The 12,916-nt window shown below is 37.2% G+C and overlaps 1 long non-coding RNA gene across 2 annotated transcripts in view; it reads right to left on the bottom strand.

Annotated features, from left to right (window-relative positions):
• Positions 1 to 4,018: 4,018 nt before the first annotated feature.
• The window catches only part of LOC138703256 (uncharacterized), a 33,283-nt gene continuing 24,385 nt past the window's right edge, over positions 4,019 to 12,916 (bottom strand). For both annotated transcript variants that reach the window (XR_011333012.1, XR_011333013.1), the window contains one exon: positions 4,019 to 5,112. This is a non-coding gene — a long non-coding RNA (uncharacterized lncRNA). The remainder of the gene's footprint in view (positions 5,113 to 12,916) is intronic.

Genomic DNA, 12,916 nt, shown 5'->3' with positions numbered 1-12,916 from the left:
ACGACCCATTTAGACTACATCAAACATTTTGAGTTACTGAACATGCGTGAAAAATAGGATGTTTTCATCTCACTTATTTCTCCTATTATGATTATTTTTATATCCTGGAGTTCTTTTGTGGAAACCCTGTACAGGACTAGTTGAAAGCACCCGGCATTGTCCGGGTTTCCTTTTTCCTTCTATTTTTAATTAAACTGGCTGTTAGACTTCTTGGAAATCTTGGAAACTCAACTACTGACAACCAAAACGAATTGTCTTTACTAAGCTTTCCCTGTCCATAAAGATCAAAAGGGCTATAATATAAGAGAGGGATTCATCACTATCCAGCATTATGAGCGCTACCACCATTTTTTACCAACATTCCACCACTGAATTCAAATTCAAAGAAATGGAAAATGAACATGCGTACTTTTGGCTTAAGTTGTCAGTCCTGAATCCTAACAAGGAAGGTGAAGAAAGACATCTTGCCAGCATTGCCAACTGTGGCCGAATTCGACTAAACATAGCTTAATTTTTAGTAATGAGCTTGTAACAGAATGGTCATACTCGAATGTCAAAATGTAGTCGAATTGAGATTCGATCCGGCGATTATCTGTGAATACTCTACTTTTATGTGTAAACATTTTCTTTTAAGGGAGAACACTAGCGAGTTTTCTAACTTTTACAATTTTCAACCGATCTGAATGATTTTTATATAAGTTAGCACATGCAATGTTATAAAACTAAGTACCATGCAAAATTTGAAGCTGATTGGTTGTTTGGTTCTGAAGTTATTAAGTATTTTGTATTTTTTAAATGTGCATATTTGACGAGCCCCAAAATTTGAAAAATTTGATTTTGGATGTTTAACTTTTTTAAATAATAAACTGAACCTTACTTTTGATTTCTGAGTGCAGGTTTGCCATTCTTATATGTGTGGTGAAATGTGTCTGTACCATATGTAAATGCAAGGTAACAGCATAGAAACGTATTTGTAAAGTCTAACCATGTCAATTGATGTACGAGGGGGATCCAGGAAATAACGACTGTTCACGCATACCCACCGCGCAGCTGACTCCCCTTCCTTGTTTGAAGGTCAACTGGCTTCCTTAACATGTGTTCTCATAATGTTGTGAGTACTGGTTGCAACAAGTCGCCATTGTGCATTTTGTGTTACTTCAAAATGAACGACGTGATTGATAATCCCGCCGACTGTGAGGTGAGGAGTGTGATTCGATTTTTGAATGCCCGACATTTGAAACCTGCAGAAATTTACCGGCAATTGAAAAAAGTGTATGGTGATACTGTAATGAATGAAAGAAATGTGAGAAAATGGTGCGAAATGTTCAACAATGGGCGAACAAATGTCCACAATGAAACTCGACCCGGACACTCATCACTCATCGCAGAAGACTAAAGTGAACGACAGAATCTTGCAAGACAGGCGCACATCACTCGACGAATTGCATATTGCCTTTCCTGACATTTCTCGTTCTTTGCTTGGTGAAATTGTGTCGCAACATCTTGGCTACCACAAAATCTGTGCACGATGGGTTCCACGGCAACTGAGTGACCAACACAAAACTCAGAGAATGGCCTCAGCATTGACATTCTTGATGCGATATCACACAGATGGAGACGCCTTTCTTGATCAAATTGTGACTGGTGATGAGACCTGGGTGTCTCACAACATTCCAGAGACCAAGCGCCAATCACGTCAGTGGCATCATCCCTCATCACCCAAGAAACTGAGAAAATTCAAACAGACTCTCTCAACACAAAATGTCATGGCTACTGTCTTTTGGGATCGCAAACGCGTTCTTTTGCTGGATTTCATGCCAAAAGGCACTACGATAAATGCAAATCGTTATTGTGAGACTTTACGAAAACTACGGCGAGCCATCCAAAACAAGAGGCGAGGAATGCTTTCGAGAGGAGTTGTGCTTCTTCACGACAACGCCCGCCCGCACACTGCTGCTTCAACTCGAGAATTGCTGGATCAATTCGGTTGGGAAATCTTTGATCATCCGCCCTATATTCCAGACCTTGCTCCTAGCGATTTTCACCTTTTCACTAAGCTGAAAGACTTTCTGGGTGGTACGCGTTTTGGAAGTGATGAAGAGTTGAAGAAGACAGTGAACACCTGGCTTAATGAACTGGCGGCAGAGGAGTATAACACGGAAATTGTAAAGCTAGTGAACAGATATGACAAATGTTTAAATGTAGGTGGTGATTATGTAGATAAGTAAAGGAAGCTTCAGTTATGTAACAGACTTTGTTTTTTCAAATAAATATATTTTTTTTAATTATTACAACACAATGGTCGTTATTTCCTGGATCTCCCTCGTACTAAACTAGTATAATGTATCATGTAAAATTAGGAAGTAAGATGGGCTCTTCTTGCATGCAGCTAAAGCAACCCTCAGAATATCCATTTTGCTTCACGGTACATATGTGGTGAGAGGGGGTGGCATAGCCTTTCACACGACCCTAAGCATACTTAATTCCCCTAGAGACTGTTGCCCCTTGAGAAAACATTTTATTTCTCAAAGAAGTAATCAGCCTAAAGGGCCGAAAGGTTGTATCACATCCTGACCCAATATTATAAAAGAGGCGGAACATTGTATCCCTGTGTGATTTCTCTCTGGATCTTGCTTCAGGCAAGTCCACTTAAAATATTGTAACATTTATACCAGAATAAAACATTATCTACTGACTACTGATTCTTGTTACTGCTGTTTGTCTTCGCCAAGACCTGAGGGTCCAACCCACGTGACTAAAAAGTAAAGACTGTTCTACACTACACCACATATGTAGAAGTGGGTTATTACACTGTTAAAATTAATAATGATATTTAATTTTCTTTTTTTAAAGTTTTGCAGGGTTATAAATGCTCCTTAACCAGTTCATATTGTGAATATCCAAAAAATGCCACTACAGTTTGTTAACCACCTATTAGTGATATGCAAGCAAAATTTCACAGCAATCAGATGAAAAATAACCATTTTGGAATGTTTTGAAGATGTGAAAATGTCATCCTGGGAAAAATGGCAATTTGTAAAATACCCTGCAGCAAGTGAACTCATACAACTGCCCAGGATCATATGTTTCATCCTCAGGATGTTTTATGGCTCTCTGTATTCTCGTTCTCTTTTCAGAGCTTCTCCATTCGCTTATACATTTTCTCTTTCCGACATGTCTCTTGTATACAATTTGGGCTACCTCTGTCAGCTCACTATTTGTCACTGCAAAATCAATCCGTTTCTTTGAAACAAATATTTGTTCTGGACATGTGGCCCAGATTACTGAATGAACACATTCATCTGTATTTTGTGTACACCTGGCTAGAATTTCATTACATGCCAAATGTTGATATAGTGAGAAACTTTGTCACTACTTCAGAGCTCAACTGGTGTTTCATTTTGTGTGACTCTGAGACTCCTCTCCCTTAGCCTGGGTTCTGTTAGGAATCGGACAGTGATTATGACTTGGTTTCTAGTCAGTTGACATGCATTGAGATAGAGTTGCATAAATACCCCTTTTCATTCCTGTACATCAAGGATGCCACTTACAATTTGCAGCTCTATAGTAATTAGTGAGAGCTGAAATTGTTTTTCCATTCAGATTTCTTCTTCCAAGTGTTATGCATTTACCTTCCACTCTCTGATCAAATTTCTCAGTCCTGTGCCCATGTGCTTGGCGACATGGTTTATGCACTCCTCTTTCATAATTTTGGTATCATCATAAATGTTGAGTTGAGCCAAATGTTGCGATTTTTAGCATCTCCATCTGACAATATGATGGTCTATCTAAATTTACATTTTTTCAGAACGAGACTACAGTCACTCTGCTGCCACCATCTCCATTGCATAATGCATTAAGCAAAGCAAGAGAGACAGCCTACCTAGCTCAAATGGGATGGAAGACGTAAGAAAATTTATGAAAACAACAGGATTTTTTTTGTGATGTATGGCTTTTTCGGTTATGTTGTGGTATATAATGTTTGGAAGTTTTGTTGGTAATTATATTTTACATCATGTGAATTTCATAAAATTTATTACAAAAATGGAGACTGTATTTAATTCAATATGGCTACTGTATTGGTTACAAATATGTTTGTAACATCATCAAGGCCTTCATATCATATCTTTAAAATAGCCTATTTTCTAAACTACAGAAATATGGTATTGGCCTTACTTTGTGAGTATACATTCTTTCCCTAATGGTGTTTTATGTTACAAACTAAGATATTTTTAGTATTTAGTAATCAATACATTTATAATTTTAATGGAAGAAATAAATCCTATCTCCATCTGTCCTCTGTTAGATGTTACATAAAAAAAAAGTTCACTGTTCATTCATCACGGTCTTCAATGCACCGTCTAATTATCTTAAAGCTTTGAAAAAAGGTTCAGAATAGAACTGATAAAATTTCTTCATATTCATACCTTCTACTCAACTCATGACTTGTTTATTCTTATAAACTATATTAACCTACACAGGCGGCTATGTAGGCCTACTTATAATTTTGTACATCTTTTGACTTCTTCCGTATCACAAAGGTACAATGCTGATTAATAAATGAAATGTAATACATTTACATCTAACATTAACTATCCACTAGCACTGCATTTTGTCTATTTTTCTGTACCTTTTCTTGAAACTGCACGCACACACCGATTTCTTTTGACTTGTATTTTTTCCGGAGCCAAGCAACTTCTAATGATTTATATTCATACTTTTCTCGTAACATAGCTAGCATAATGTCATTTTCATTCAAAGAAAGCTCTGTTTGTGTGGAAGCATCACACATTTTATTTGAGAGATCACTGGTAAAGTCGTCAAGTTCAGCTGACGCACAATCTTGCAGTAAAGAGTCACCATTAAAGAATTGACGTAACTTTTTCCGCAATACTTCATACTTTTTGGTGCTCAATTTTCTTTTTACTGGAGAAGGCAGATTAGGAATATCGAATAGTGTGAACAGCATTCCACACTAATTTGTTCTTATTAGTGTTCATAAACTGCCCATCTTCGAAATGTTTAGAGCACAGTTTTATATTATTATATAAATAGTCAATACTCTTATTCATTAAATCTTTCCTTCCAAGGTTTATCAACCACAATTTGTTCCTGAAAAAAAAAAAAAAGCATTAGATTAGATTAGATTAGTCTGCATTTCTATAGCACGGGACACTGAAATTTCCAACTTGCATTTTTCTAAGTTCTGTAGTGTGGAAATCTGTGACAGGTTAGTTTAGGCTTTTGGTATGCCTTTCATATACTAAGTGAAGTGAAATGTACGTTTTGCGTTCATTTTTAAGTGTTCTACCTCTTTATTTTACGTGTTAAACAGTCACTTTTAGGTTACCTACACTGATCAGTTCTTTCCAATTTTTAGTTACACTGACCAGCAAAAAAGTGGATCACCTAAGATTTTAAAGAACTATATTCATTTTATAGCTTATGCTTTAGGTTATTTTTTCTACATTCTGACTAAGGCATATTGTAAAATGAAAAAAAAAAAAAAAAAAAAAAAACATGTAACCTGTGCACTTCATCCCGTCATCAAAATGATTTTTGTTCGCAGTTTATTTTAAGTTCTAAAGTGTTGTAATTTACACAAAATTTCAAGTAATCCATTTTGTGGCTTACATTAACAAATGATTAAGCCACTGTTACTGTGCGAGTATTTACCCTAATATTGTGTTATCACTCCTAGTGGAGATGACATCCTCCATGCTAACCACCAGATCCTGAGATTCCACTTCTCCTACATATGCCACAGATGTTCAATAGTATTTAAGTCCGGCTGCATCCCGATGTCACGAAGGCAGTGAGCAGCATGGAGGGGGATGGTTATGCAAAGGGAGTGAAGGGAATTACATGGTCTGCTAACACCTCCACTATATATTGGTGTGTCTCCATTGAAGAAAACAAGTTTTGTTTGAGTTCAAAAACTGATATTGCTCAAATCATGACAGAACCACTCCAAACAGTGTTCTTTTGGGAAAGTTTCAAGGCGAATATTGCTCTCCACACTCTCTTTCTCTAACACCAGATAACCGAAAGCAAAATCGCGATTCACCGGCATGAACTGTAATCATGCTGCCCTATGCTGGAGGTGAGTGATGGTGAAATTACAAGTCTTTTTGAGGTCAAATTGGCTTCCTGGAGTCTTCGTCTAACATTTCTCTCACTCACAGTAATGTTCCTCACTGTTTCGAGATGCTTTCTGGCCTGGACCGCAGTTGTGTGGAGATATTGCAAGATACAGAGAATCAGAAACCTGTCATCCTTGGTTGATGTAGATCTACCACGGCCTAATTCTGGTTGTCTGAGGTTGGTACCCAGTTCACAGAATCACTGTAGGACACATAGAATGCTTCTACAATAGCATTAACCGCAAAAAGAATGATTCATCCATCTTCAACCAACGTGACAGCTCTCGCAATTTCGTCTCAAATAAGAGGCATTTTAACTTATCAAATTGAAAACAGAAACTGAAGAAACATTTTGATTTACGACAGACAATGTGCGATGCATTGATAATTCATTAATAGGGCCACCACACAATTGTAAAACTTAAAAGTTTTATTACTGGTCTGTGTCATAAAATCATAAATCATACAGTCTAATGCTTAGGGATACAAAGTGGCTCACGAGGTGGTGTGGCATTTTATGACCTAATAACATTATGTTCATCTCCAAAAATGTTGAATACATCCATAGACGGAGAGAGAACAGTTTCCTTGGGGGGGACAAAGCAAAACCATACAATTCCCATATAATGCAGTTATGGTGTCATCATTTAATTCCTCCTGTCCACACCTGTGGAGTAACGGTTAGCGCATCTGGCCGCAAAACCAGGTGGATCGGGTTCGATTTCCAGTCAGGGCAAGTTACCTGGTTGAGGTTTTTTCCAGGGTTTTCCCTCAACCCAATATGAGCAAATGCTGGGTAACTACCAGTGCTGGACCCCGGACTAATTTCACCAGAATTATCACCTTCACTTCATTCAGATGCTAAATAAACTAGGATGGTGATAAAGCTTCGTAAAATAACCTACTAAAAAAAAAAGTACATCCTCCCTTCATTGTAGCTTGACCGTGGTACATTGTCAGATTATGATCAGTTATTAGTATAGGCTTGAACTGTAGATCTGCTATAAATTATAATAGGTCATAATTTAAAACAATCTCCCTCTTTTTCTCTCTCGTACAGAAACATATATATGAATAAAACTACGTAACACTGCTAAAAGAAGTATTTTTATTTTAAGCTTTCCTGAAGATATCTAATTTTGTGTTGTTTGGGTAAAGAGAGACAAGTCATAAAAATGAGTTTGGAGACAAATTAAAATTAAACTTGGAGCCCTTATTGCAAACAACTTTCTACACAAATAAAACACATCAACTTCTTGTATTCTTTTGATTTTTGCACACTCACTTGTATAATTTAACTGAGTGTTCATCTGGGGAACAAAATTCCATCTGCACAAAACAATGACTTACCTGAACACCACAGAATTATTTTATTTAATCTCATCTTTAAGTTTATACATTATACCGGATCACTTTTCTTTTTTCTGCATTTCTGTGCAGTATGTTACTCATATTTCTCAAAGTGGCAGTCTGAACACCTGCAGACTTTTAACACACGAGTACAGGCTGTTACAAAAGAAACATTACAATGCTTCCATTCCTCAAATGAGGTATAGAAATTCTTAAACATTAAAAAATTTAAAATAAATATTGTCCAGACAATGATCTGAAGACATTAATTCGTCAATTTAAGCACAAAAACTTAATCATAAACAAAAGCAAATTCAATATTTTGTAATGTTAATAAAGAAGGAGTTTAGACAAGTTTGGGGGGGCAGTGCCCCTCCCCATGCCCCTCCATAAATCCGCCTATGAATAATCTCTCTTTGGCCATAAAACCTATTCAATTTAATAATACTCTCTCTAAATTGGTGGTTTATTATAGATGATTCGATTTTTACAAAGTGATCCACTTTTTTGCTGGTCAGTTTATTTTCTAATGTTTTAAAGTCTGATGTCCTATATGAATTCTTCATATTCCTAACTAGGTCTACCTTCTCTCTGAAAATTACACCATTTTTCCATTTCTTTTGTCAAAAAAACCTTCAGTGTTGTGTGCTATAGAAAACTCAAAATGAGATTTACAGCAGTGGTCATCAGCACTCGCTGAAATGTGCAATGGGTATGCGGTGCCGTCCCATGTGCATTGTCGTGCAACAGGGAGAGATAGAGAGCATACCCGCTAGCAGCTACGAGAGCACTATAGTGCACTGCATTTTCCATGTGTAAGTGAGGCTAGCCCCAGCGTGCTCTGTGCTGACGACCCCTGATTTACAGCATTACCGGTACTGTAATGTTATCCATATTACGGTAATAATAATAATTTATTTATTTAATCTTGCAGAGCTAAGGCCAGTAGGCCTTCTCTTCCACCCAGCCAGACTCCAATTCTAATTGAATACAATGGGCTTACAATAGTTATTACATTAATATTTAGGTTCGTAAAACAAGATGAAAGTTAGATAAGTAATGTTAGGAAGCCAGAGGGAAAAATACCTTTGGGGAGGCCGAGACGTAGATGGGAGGATAACATTAAAATGGATTTGAGGGAGGTGGGATATGATGAGAGACTGGATTAACCTTGCACAGGACAGGGACCAATGGAGGGCTTATGTGAGGTAGCAATGTACCTGCGGTTTCCCTAAAAGCCATACGTAGATAAGTAATGTTTGTGAGACAATAACTTAATAACCACAGATAAGAAATAATAATGATAATGATAATGATAATGATAATGATAATAATAATCATCATCATCATCGTCCTTGCAGGTATTAGGCATAGTGGCCTGTTACGGTCTCCATCCATCTTTTCAGGGGGCGTCCAAAAGATTGTCTTCCATGTGGTATATAGCGGAAAATTTGTCTTGGGAGTCTGGAACGGTCCATTCTATTGACATGGTTAAGCCATTTTTGTCTATAGTGGTTGAGATGTTCATAAATAGGTGTAATTTCCAATTCTTTTGTAATTAGTTCATTCCTTCTGTGGTCAAGCAAGCTGTAGCCAGCAGTCCTCCTTAGAAATCTCATTTCCGCAGTTGTTAGGCGTTGAACATCTGAGTTTCGGACAGTCCAGGCCTCACTACCATACATGAGGACAGGTCTTGCTAGAACTTTACATGCCTTTATCCTGGTATGTTTTTGGGTTTTCGTGGTTGTGAAAATCTGGTTGATGATTCTTAAGGCTCCATTAAAATGTTGAATATTTTCAGATATATCCGTAACAGGTGAATATGTCAAATTATAACCCAAATATTTAAATGAGTTTACCTGTTCTAACGTATGGGTTCCAATGCAAATTTTACTCCTAACTGGCTGTTTACCTTGGAACGCCATAATTTTTGTTTTGTTTGGGGAAATTTTCATATTGAAATTTTGTGCTATTATATTCAGGTGATGTATTGAGTATTGCAGCTCGTCTTCATTTGTAGCAAAAAGAACCTGATCGTCTGCATATAATAATGTCTCTAGAGTACAATTTCGGAAGAGCAGGATGTTTCCATGAATTGTTAGTTGCCAATGTCTGATGATGGAGTTGATGTATATATAATAATAATAATAATAATAATAATAATGATAATAATAATGATGAGAAAACTTAAATCACTGACAACCAACTGGCTGCACGCGGTGCTATGTGCAGGTATTGAGCAAGATGCGGACGGAGCAGTGGACGCGTACAGTATCTTCTTGGTAGTAGTGGCATCTCGTTGATTGACGCCTGTTTGTCATGGAAAAAAACCCGTTAAAGTGAAGGTCTTTGACGCCAACAAACAATTTTAATCCTGAATGGGAAGCAACAGACTTCATGGAATGTACCAAAGTTCTGTGTAGATTTTTCGAATTATTGGAAGAGATAAATTTGTTTCAGGAAATGAGTGGAGAACTTGTTGCAGAGCTGGAAAATACAAACTGATCACAGATAATTATGTTCTGCAGTATCAAGCTTTAAACAATATGCTGTCATTATGGGAACGTCAGCTATCCAATAGTGATCCTGGTCATTCTCACGTTGGCATGTGTGGTCCGGGACTCTGATTTCTTAAAGAGGAGCCGTTATCTTGAAAATCTCCAGTTGTTTTCTTATGAATGACTTTGAAGACAGATATCAAGATTTGAGTCGCCTAAAAATGGATTTTGATCTATTTGCTACACTGTTTACAATAAATATTGATGATACTCGCAAAGACGTCCAACTGGAACTAAACAACTTGAAATGTGACACTGAGCTGGCTGATAGTCACAGGAACAGACGTAGTTTGCTAGACTTTTACAGCCAATTTCGTAAATTAAGATTCCTTCACCTCCATAGGCTTGAGGCATCTTTAATTTCAATGTTTGCTTCGGCATATGTGTGTGAAGCTTTATTTCAACTATGAAACGTAACAGGCTATGAAAGAGCCACCCTCAGTGATCATAACTTAAAGTGTGCATTAAGGGTTCAGAGTTGTGTTTCATTATGTTCAAATATAGTTCATTTCGTACAAACCAAAAGATGTCAAAAAGCAAGAGTGTGTACCGATTAAACCTGAAAGTGTGACTCTTAATTATTGAGATATGTATCCATTGCACAATTTATATCACTTTAATTTGAAACCATCTTTCCAGTATTATCGTTGTATTTGTCAATATGTTTTGTTTATATTTTACAACATGCCAGTGTGTAGGAGCTTCATTTATAAATTGCTAACTTCCACTGATAATGTATTGTTTCGTTCTTATATTACACTTAAAAAGATGTTGCAAGTATATGCTACAATTATAGTTATATTGGTTCAATGTATTTATATTTCTACAATGTAGGCTATTTGCATTTAGTTGTTTAGGCTATAGGCGTAATTTAGTGTTGGCACGAGCTGAATAATGAACAGTGTTTATCAAAGCGCATGCTATATTCTTCTTTACTATCCGATCATCTACAGTGTAATGGTAAACTCAACTACAGATTACAGAGGCAAGCAGGCTGCCACTGCACTACATTCTGCGCAGACAAAGATCCTGCACCGTGAGCACAGAAGTAACACAGCGTGCTTGCGAGTTGGTTGATGGTGACTTAAATATTTATCCGTATAACCATTAAACATTGGGAAACTTGAAACAACTATTATTAACGAGAATTGTTTGAAAAATATTTCCTTAGTCTATTCTTAAATTGATTTGATGTCTGACAGTCTGACATTACTCGGTAGGGAATTTCAGAGTTAAGAAACAGCCACACTGAAAGAAGATGAGTATGAGGATGTTCGGAGGCAAGGATAATGCTGAGGAGTGCTGTGATCGTGTGTCTAGATTATGGTGGGTGGATAATTTTTGAAAACGAGATAGACAAGAGTGGAGAAATGCAATATATGAAAGAGGAGGGAAAGTCAGTGGATTTTTCTGTGATCTTCTAGATGGAGCCAGGACAACATTTCGAGGGATGGTGTTATGTGATCAGCCCAGCGAATATTGCAGGCAAACATTGCAGTCTCTGCATCAAAGTAACACTTAGCCCAGTAAACAGAATATCACAGTAATTGAAATGGAGCATCACTAGTGTTTGCACTAAAATCTTTTTTAGGGAAAAGGGTAGAAAGTTCTTCAATCGCTTAAACAAGTGGATTAGTATAAACAAAAGCCGCCCTAAATAAGGGTTCGATATATTGGCCTACTAATCAATTCATAAAGAATAATAATTAAAAAACAATTTTGTGACACTTGGAAAGAAAAAAAAAAACATTAAGATAAATGATAAGAAAACATAGGAAATCATTTACAATAAAAGTTTGTTGGGTACAAATGATTACTAATTATAACTAAGGATGATTTTAGCACGTGAGATCCTATGGCATCAATCGTTGCATCAGAAATTTGAAATTGCTTAAGTTGATTTAAAGTTTCTCGTGGGATCGTGCCACGGGCACCGAACATGAGCCCAGAAACTGTCCAATGTGTGATGTGGTATTGTGCTCCAAGATGCTGAAAACAAGGCTCATATATGACTTGTTTTTCACGACACACCTCTTGTGGCTGTTGGTCATGCATCTGAAACGGATTGTGGGATCAAGAATGACACCCTTATCCTTCTGCCGATCAATTATGATGATATCAGCACGTCTAGTAGAGCCATCAGAAGAGACGCAACCAACTTCCTCATAAACCTCATAGGAAGCATTCTGACGGATTGAAGCTGCGATGAGAGAACGAACCGTATTATGTCTGTTGATTCGGAGCAATTCTCCATGATGGCAGAAACCCAAGACATGAGGAAGCGTTTCTTGCTTGTAGCATCTTCTGCAACGGGTTGAGTCAAGAGTTCTACCAGGGAGAGTATGTACAGGTATTGTATTACAGTTCATCTTAATGGCTTGCGTCCACTGACTGCTCGAAAGTCCCTTTTTGGTTGAGATCCACGAATTACCTTTCTTCCAGTGAGAATAGAAAACAACTCTCAAACCTTTACTTTTCAATTTGCTCCATTGATGAAAAGAATCTTCACGCAATGCTTTTCTTAGTTTTTGAGAAGAAATACGTTCAGAGCAATCGAAGGTAATTGGTAATTGTTTGATGCAATGTTCAATTTCGTTTGGAAGATTCCGAGTGGCTGCTACATGAGAGTTGTCAACGTGTAAAGTCTTTGACAAATATTGAAATGCTGAAGGTAAGCTTCCCACTGGGCTTTAAAGACTCCTAAACCTCGCAATCTTTTTGGTGCATACAACATAGCATCCGGGTGTCAGTAGGAATGTTAATTATTTCCTTAACAGCGCTGCGAATTAATTTGTCAATATCAGTTAGAAATTTCACTGTAAGATCTCTTAAAGGAGCACGTTGGAAGGGGTAAACCAACTGAGG

This window comes from Periplaneta americana, chromosome 7, assembly GCF_040183065.1.
Source record: "Periplaneta americana isolate PAMFEO1 chromosome 7, P.americana_PAMFEO1_priV1, whole genome shotgun sequence".
Lineage (NCBI taxonomy): Eukaryota > Metazoa > Arthropoda > Insecta > Blattodea > Blattidae > Periplaneta > Periplaneta americana.
The sequence above is the reverse complement of the archived record's forward strand: the minus strand, read 5'-3'. Positions and strand labels throughout refer to the sequence as shown.